The sequence below is a fragment of the Macaca thibetana genome, chromosome 4, assembly GCF_024542745.1.
Source record: "Macaca thibetana thibetana isolate TM-01 chromosome 4, ASM2454274v1, whole genome shotgun sequence".
Taxonomy (NCBI): domain Eukaryota; kingdom Metazoa; phylum Chordata; class Mammalia; order Primates; family Cercopithecidae; genus Macaca; species Macaca thibetana.
The window spans coordinates 11788879-11797165 of NC_065581.1; the positions used below are offsets into that span (position 1 = coordinate 11788879).

General features: G+C 44.3%; 1 protein-coding gene across 1 annotated transcript in view; it reads right to left on the reverse strand.

The window, feature by feature from the left end:
• The window catches only part of ADTRP (androgen dependent TFPI regulating protein), a 91641-nt gene extending 84949 nt beyond the window's left edge, over positions 1-6692 (reverse strand). Inside the window, exon 1 of the mRNA XM_050789602.1 lies at positions 6627-6692. The gene's annotated coding sequence lies outside the window, so the exon portion shown is untranslated. The remainder of the gene's footprint in view (positions 1-6626) is intronic.
• Between the last annotated feature and the right edge of the window lie 1595 nt (positions 6693-8287).

An 8287-nucleotide genomic window follows, 5' to 3' on the forward strand; every position in this document is an offset into this window, starting at 1 on the left:
CTTAACACTTGACTGGGGCACTGTTTTAAAGGCTGTTGGTTCTAGGCGATTGCGGGAAATACCCTCTAGCTCAGCACTATCCGACAGAACTGTCTGCAATGATGGAAATTTCTATCTCTGCGTTGTCCCGTGAGGTTCTCATGGGTAGTCATAGAGCCCTTGAAATGTGGCTAATGCAACAGAGAAACCAAATTTTTAATTTTATTCTATTTTAAATTTTGGAGACTTAAACAGTCCCACGGGGCTCGTGGCTACCTCAGCCATCCTGGTTTACCCAGGACAGAGGGTTTCTTTGGAATGTGAGAGTTTTAGTACTAAAACCAGAACTGTTCTGGGCAAACTAAGACATTTGATCACCCTAAACTGGATCCCTTTTCAAAATACGTTTGGCGTTTTGGGAAGCATGAAATAGGCATGTACCAGCTACAGTGCAGATTCAAAAAGAAATGAGGAGATAGGTAAATAACTGAGCTTTCCTTCCCAAGCAAAGAACAAATAAATGTTTTCTGAAAATTATTGAATTGGTGAGACCACAGGGTTGACCCTTACAAGTGAAGCAGTCTATATAAAATCTCAGTAAAAAGCTGAGCTGGGCCAGGCACGGTGCCTCACGCCTGAAATCCCAACACTTTGGGAGGCCGAGGTGGGTGGATCACTTGAGACCAGGAGTTCAAGACAAGCCTGGCTGACATGGTGAAACCCCATCTCTACTAAAAGAGTACAAAAAGTTAGCTGGGTGTGGTGGTGGGCACCTGTAATCCCAGCTACTCAGGAGTCTGAGGCAGGAGAATTGCTTGAACCTGGGAGGTGGAGGCTGCAGTGAGCTCAGATCACACCACTGCACTCCAGGTTGGGCAACGAGAGAAACTCTGTCTCCAAAATATATATACATATATTTTATACATATAAAATATGTATATAAAAATATATATATTCATATATATGAATGCCAAAAACCACACATAACAGTGTGGAAAAATAACCTGACTTTGTTAGAGAACAACATTTTTCCATTAACTCAGAAAATTCTTCTCAGGGGGGTTAAGAAAGTGAATGTCGCAGATACGTTCTGCTGGGTTGCACTTTATCCTGTGTGTATATGTATATTTCGATTAATACAAGTCATGTGCTGTATTCCTTATGTAATTTATAAAGTTACACAAAATATAAAGAGGAATAAACCTGTCTGAAAGTTTTTGGCGAAGGAAGTTAACCTAAATGTAATAGTTTTACAGTGTACATGAAAATTTGCATTCTATAATGAACTGGATTCGTTCTACAATAATGCATTCTATAATAAACTTGTCCTCAAACTACCTGCAGAGCCCGCCAGTAACTGACTTGACTGCATTTTGAATTCCACTGGAGAAGGAAAGGTGATTGGGTGACCATGGAAAAATCATGACTGCCTTGAATTCCTGATCCCAGCCAAGGGTCTGGTTAAGAACCACTAGAAGTTTCTTATTTAATGTAATTATCCTGGTAAAAGCTCCACTGCCTCATAACTCATCTACCTGCCAACCAGAGAGCCCAAAATTCACCATCAAAGAGGGAGTCCTTTGGACTAAGCCTCATCTTCTATTAAAACACAGATATCTTCTAAGATTGGTCATATATGACCATATATTAGCACCATATTGTAATTAATTTTTTTATCTTTCAAATCGATCTCCACTATCAAGGTCCTGAACACTTTTGACTATGCATCCTTATTAGTAACAAATTTTGAGGTGTGTCCCCAATATATGTATATTTAATGGTAATTATTGTCAATCCATACATTAATATAGCATATTTATTTGAAGAAGAATCCCACTGTTACTTTTTATTTTGTTTCATTTTGCTGTTCTCATGGTTCATCTGATTTAAGTCAGCATCCACATTAGATTATATATGTATGTCAATACTACTGGCTACCCGAACCACAATTGCTCTGCAAGTAATGATGGCTTGGATGTCTTTGAGTCACTGAGGACAGTTAAAAACCATTCTACTTTCAGCAGTCTAGCATTTGTTAATTGGATTTTTCTCTCGCCTATTCTGTTGCTTCCCATTTAATCACGTTTTTGTGCATTTCTTTTCTTGTCATTGGGCTGTTGGAGGACGGTGGTAGAGACTACAGCCCAGTTGCTGAGACATATACCAGCCTGAAGTCAAGGCCTTGGGTCCAGTTCCTTTACAAACCAATTTTTTTGCAATCTTCTGGAAGTAGTTACCAAACATTATTGTGCAGAAGAATTACTTGGGGATCTTGTTAAAAAAACAGGATTCCGGCTGGGCGCGGTGGTTCACGCCTGTAATCCCAGCACTTTGGGAGGCCGAGGCAGGCGGATCATGAGGTCAGGAGATCTAGACCATCCTGGCCAACACAGTGAAACCCCGTCTATACTAAAAATACAAAAAAATTAGCTGGGCGTGGTGGCAGGCTCCTATAGTCCCAGCTACGCAGGAGGCTGAGGCAGGAGAATGGCATGAACCCAGGAGGTGGCAGAGCTTGCAGTGAGCAGAGATCGTGCCACTGCACTCCAGCCTGGGCAACAGAGTGAGACTCTGTCTCAAAAACAACAACAACAACAACAACAAAAAAAAACAGGATTCCTAGCCAGGTGCAGTGGCTCACAACTATAATCCCAGCACTTTGGAGGCCTAGGCAGGAGGATCACTTGAGGACGGGAGTTCAAGACCAGCCTGAGCAATATAGTGAGATCCCATCTTTGCAAAAAAAAAAAAAAGAAAAATTAATTTTTAAAATTAGCCGAGCATGGTGGTACACACCTGGAGTCCCAGCTACTCAGGAGGCTCAGGTAAGAAGATCACTTGAGCCCAGGAACTTGAAACTGTAGTGAGCTGTGATGACACCACTGTACTCCAGCCTGGGTGACAGAGCAAGACTCTGTCTCAACAGTAATAACAACAACAAAAAACACAAAATGAGATTTCTGATCCCTCCCCAAGAGATTCTGATTTAATAGGTCTGAGGACCTATTAATAATCGCCATTTGTAATAAGACCCCCTGTCCCCCAGTGCTACCCACACAGGCAGTCCGGAGTCAGGCTGTGCTTATACCCCAGGAAATATTGGAGGAGTGAGAATGGTGGCAAAGCAAACCTTGCATTGGGTGAAATAGTCCAGACTTTATCACATGGTGACCATGCTCAAAAGCTTGACCTTTGTCACAGAATTGGTATGGATAGGGCAATGGAAGGAGGGTGTGTGGGTGTGGGAGTGGGTGTGTGCAAACATGAGGTCAGGTTTCTATCAAAGGTGCCAAACAGAATTGGTTTTCCTTTTCTCTCTCTCAAAGTGGAAGCTTGTTTTGAATGTACATATGTTAATAAACTAAATGACACTTTATAAATTACACCTTTTCTATCTTACGCCTCCAAAGAATTATTTCTAAATTCATGTCTTGTTAACAAATGTGCCATTTGTGCCCCCTCAAAAGAGAATGTTTTAAATTGCACGTCTTGGTTCCTGGTTCACAATGAGATTTAGGTCAAGTGTGAATTACGATCAAAAGGTAAACATATTACTGTGGCACCGAAAGAATGCAGGGATCACATGACAGACTTCCACGTGTACGTTTTGCTACTTGCTACAGATGAGTTTCTTAATTTGGGTTGCGGGGCGAGGTTGGATAATTTATTTACTAAAAAGCTCTTAAGCCCCAGCAAATAGACCCCAAATCAGTAAGCCTATTCCTCAGATCCTAAACATACCCAGATCTGTCCGTATCCCAGTGTGAACACACAACACACCTTCTACCTAAAAGTGAGACTCTGGATCTACTCATAGATAAAGTGAGTGACAGTTATTGCTGAAGTAGATATAAAACCATATTTCAAATACAATTTCTTCATAAAGTCCTATGGCAATTTTCACTCTTTCTGCATTTTTCTTTGAGGCCTGACCTTGAAAAATCAATAAGCATAATTGGTTAGAAAATTGAATTTCTTTCTCTTTGCTTCCAGGAATTAATTTGGCAAGCCATAGTTAATTTAGTGAGCATGTTTGCACTAACCATATTTTGCATGTCTAACACAAGGTATACAACTGTGCGCTGTGATCATTGTGAAATGCTGCCTGTGGCCCATGTTACAGAAGTTCAGAGCTGCAGCAAAGCTTTAAGGAGACTCGCACGATGTGAGTGGAGGGCGGTTCTAGCTTCTTGGTTTCTTGTAGGGCATACCCTCAAGCGTAAATCTATTATTTGCTGCCGGTTGAAATCTTGTTAGTCCTCAGGGAACCGTTTTCTGGAGATCATTCTAAATCAAATCCATGGGATTTCTAGCCCAGGATCCCTGAGATTTGTCAGTTTGGTTCAATAGTAAGACCTAACAGCTAGGACATTCCCAAAAATCATGATATAGATGGTTTACTTTCAGTGCTTTGACCTACTGTCATGGACCGCTCTGCCACTTCGCCCTGCTGTCTCTACCTTCTGGGACTTCCATGTACCCCAGGAAAACTCATTTTCCCCCTTTCTTGTGTCTGGGGATGGTTTTCGGTGTTTGTCAGTGTGAAAGGAAAATAAATCTCGGGACCCCACAATCACTAAGCCAAAGGGAAGTCAAGCTGCTACAATGAGATAGCTGCTTCATGATTAGCTAACAAGAAAATTCCTTGTGGACAAAGGACAGACAGACCTCAAAGTCATCCCTCTGCCCACGTGAGACAAATGCATATCTGATGGCTTCCTTTGTCCTGTTGTTTCCAGACTAAGGCATAGTGATTATTCCTCTCTTCTCCTCTCACAGGTAAATTGTGTATTCAGTGAAAGGCTAATCAGAGACTCAAAATAATGCAACCGTTTGTCTTTTAGCTACCTGTGCCCTGGAAGCCCCCTCCCCTGCTTCAACTTGTCCTGCCCTTCTGGACCAAACCAATGTACAACTTACACATATTGATTGATGTCTCATGTCTCCCCAAAATGTATAAAACCAGGCGTGGGTGCCCTGACTACCTTGGGCACACGTTGTCAGGACCTTCTGAGGCTGTGTCACGGGTGCATCCTTAAACTTGGCAAAATAAACTTTCTAAATTGATTGAGATCTGTCTCAGATACGTATGGGTTCACACCAGGCGCCTATGGGCTGATTTCATCCCTAGTGAGTGAAGAGGAGCTGTGGCAAGGGTAGCAGAGGGATGTCAGGCTTTGCTGAGTGGCAGGGGGAGCAGCCAATAGTGTGGGGATGTGGGGGCGGGAGAGATGTCCTTCTCTCCCCTCCTCCACCACTCCCTGCTGGATCAGGCCACCAAAAGACTAGACGCCACCACATGTATGAATATCTGAGATGCTGGGAAACCATGCAGGCTGGGCTGAGCTAAAACCCTTCCCTCCTTCGCTTTATTCTGTATCAGGGGATAGGGAAAACTTTTCCTGATTGTAAAGAAAAACTCAATTACAATTGGACCCCTAGGCTTCTAAAGGAAAATAGGTGAGAGAGGGAAAGGGGCGTTTCCTCAACTTCATGGCATCCAGTGTTCCACAACTGTGGAACATTGCAAGTGGCCTGTGCCCGGGGCTGCCGCTGCTCATCTGGATAGGTGAGTCAGGTGTAGCCAGGCGTGGGTGTGCGCACCAAGCCAGCACAGGGCAGGACAAAGCCCGGCTTGCTCTCATCTGTGTCTCATTGGATTTGCATTATCTAGGTCTTCAGAGGGGAGATCTCTCAGCCTCTGAGCCTGCAATGCTATCCGTATCTTACCAGTGGCCTGTGGTAGCAGGAGCCCCATATTGGGTGGTGAATCTACTAGTGACTTCAGTGGTTGCAAACTTGGGAAAGTTTAGGAAATTAGAGAAGGAGTGGTTCATAGGCAAGCCACTAGGGGGTTAAGAGATGAGAAGCACCTGCCGGTGCTTTGGAAAACACAACTTGCTGGCACCTGCCTGCTCAGCAGTTTCTTCCTGCAGGTTGCAAGCCCCTTTTGTCACCGTCAGTGCCTAAGGATCCAGGAAGCACTGTCTACACTAGGAGTTTGTTAATACATCGCCATGGTGGGTTGGGTAATGTTTGAGAGCAAAAGAAAATAAAATATCCTATATGTGTTTAAGTTGTAGAAAACTAGGAATGGAAGATAAAAAGGCTTTCTGCCCTTGGATCCCAATTTACCTAGTGAGCAGGAAGCCTCCCCAGCACCCCTTCCTCATTTCTGACTAAAGCAGTTAATGGCATTAAATATCTTCATGTGATCTCACGCTAGAACTGTACTGGAGCAGACATCTGGCAACAATTTACTGGCGCACAGGATAAATGTTCAGAAAACCAAGTTGCAGTTCTGAGAAACTTCACAAATTCACCTTCCTGCCCACCCACTTCAAAGCCCCTCACTCTCTCGGCAACTGTTCACCCTCCCACGCCGGCACCTCAGACGCCTGCGATAACCTCCGACAAACTCGTCGGACAGCCCTAATCTCCTAACAAGGGAAATGCAGAGAGCTCGAGACAGAGATCAACACTCTGGACGGGGATTTCCAGGCCCAGATCAGCACCCTGCTGAGACATGCTGTCTGGAAAATCAGACATGTCATGTGGGAGCGCGCAGCCCCGTGGCCCCCTCACCTGGTCACGCAGCCGCCTCTCCATCCAAGCCAGTGGTACAGGCAGGGAGGAAGGACACTCACCTGTTAGCTAGTTAGATGTGGCCTCACCTTGTGGGGTTTCCACAGAATGGATCTCTTCCTGAGTATCATCATCATCATGACTGGCGATGAGGAGGAGCTAAGGATCTCCTTCTTGGGTGGGTGGGAACTCACTTTGCAAGAAAGGTGGCTCAGTTTGGAGACTCTCTGGGCTGGCTGGCAGATGGGAAGGCTGTCAAAGGTGAGCAGGCAGCATCATACCTGACCAATGAATGGCAACAGCCAGGGCTGCTGGGAAGTGTGGGTGCAATTGCTGGCAAGAGCCACCTTTTTTCTTTCTTTTTTTTTTTTTTTTTTTTGTGAGTGGGCGTTCAGAGGCAATTTCCCCTAGAGCTGGCATCCTCTGTCTGGAGTAGGGAATAGGAATGCGCAGGAATTGGGGAGTGGAGGGAGGTTGTGTGTGTGTGTGTGCACGTGCACATGTGTGACTGCAGGTGTGTACAAATGCAATACCGCATTTCTATCTGTAAGGTTTAGAAAAGCCTTCCTTTAATGAAACCTCTATTTTACAAGAGGCTACAAGAGCTTTGGGATTTTCTTCCATGAAGTAACATGATTTCGCGGTGGATTTCAAACACGTTTTAAGGCACCAGAAACCTCTCTCTCTCTCTTTTTTTTTCCTCCCCAAACACAATCATATACAAAAGTCACAGATTAGAAAAGAGATCAAAGCAGAGTTGCCCTGATTAAAGTGTACGCTGGCCCCAGAGACCCAAAACCTCTGCTGGTCCTCCTCTCTATGGCCAGAAAGGCCCCAAATGAACTCATGGAGGCCCTAAGTGCCCCAGAGCAAAATGTACCAAACTGGTGAGTGAGTAGGATAAGTTCTAGCTTTCAAATCAGACAGACCTGACTTTGGGTCCTGACTCTGCCACTTGTGAGCAGTGAGGTCTTTGTCCGCTCATTAACATATCTGCTTCTCAGTTTCCTCATCTATGCAATAGAAATAATAACCCTTATATTGCAAGGTATCTACAAGAACAGGAGAGAAATACATGTAAGGCATGTGTTACTAAATCCCCATACCTATGTGCCGTGGCTGGCACATAGAATCTTTACACAATGTATTGCTGCCATATGACGTAGTTTGGATGTGTGTCCCTGCCTAAATCTCATGTTGAAATGTGATCCGCAATATTGGCTGTGGGGCCTGGCCAGGGAGGTGACTGGATCATGGGGGTGGATGTCTCAAGAATGGTTTAGCACCATCCCCTTGGTACTGCCTTGCAAGTGTAACTGAGTTATTGTGAGGTCTGATCATTTAAACATGTGTGGCACCTTCCTGCTCTTGCTCTTGCTCCTTCTTCTCCTTCCACCATGATTGTAAGCTTCCAGAGGGCTCCCCGAAGCCAGGTGACATCAGCGCCATTCTTGTACAGCCTGCAGAACCATAAGCCAATTAAACTTTGTTTCTTTATAAATTGCCCAGCCTCCGGTATTTATTTATAGCAGTGCAAGAATGACCTAATACACTGTGGTTAGTTCAAGGAGACTTTGGATATGAGCCATCTATTGATAGCCAGGAGAGAAAACAAATGACAGTGAGGAGACTTCCCTTAACTCAAAACTTTTGTGCCTGTTACTACCCTATTTGGTATTCTTTTCCTAATGGCACCTAAGTGCTTTGTTCAGTATCTTTTCTT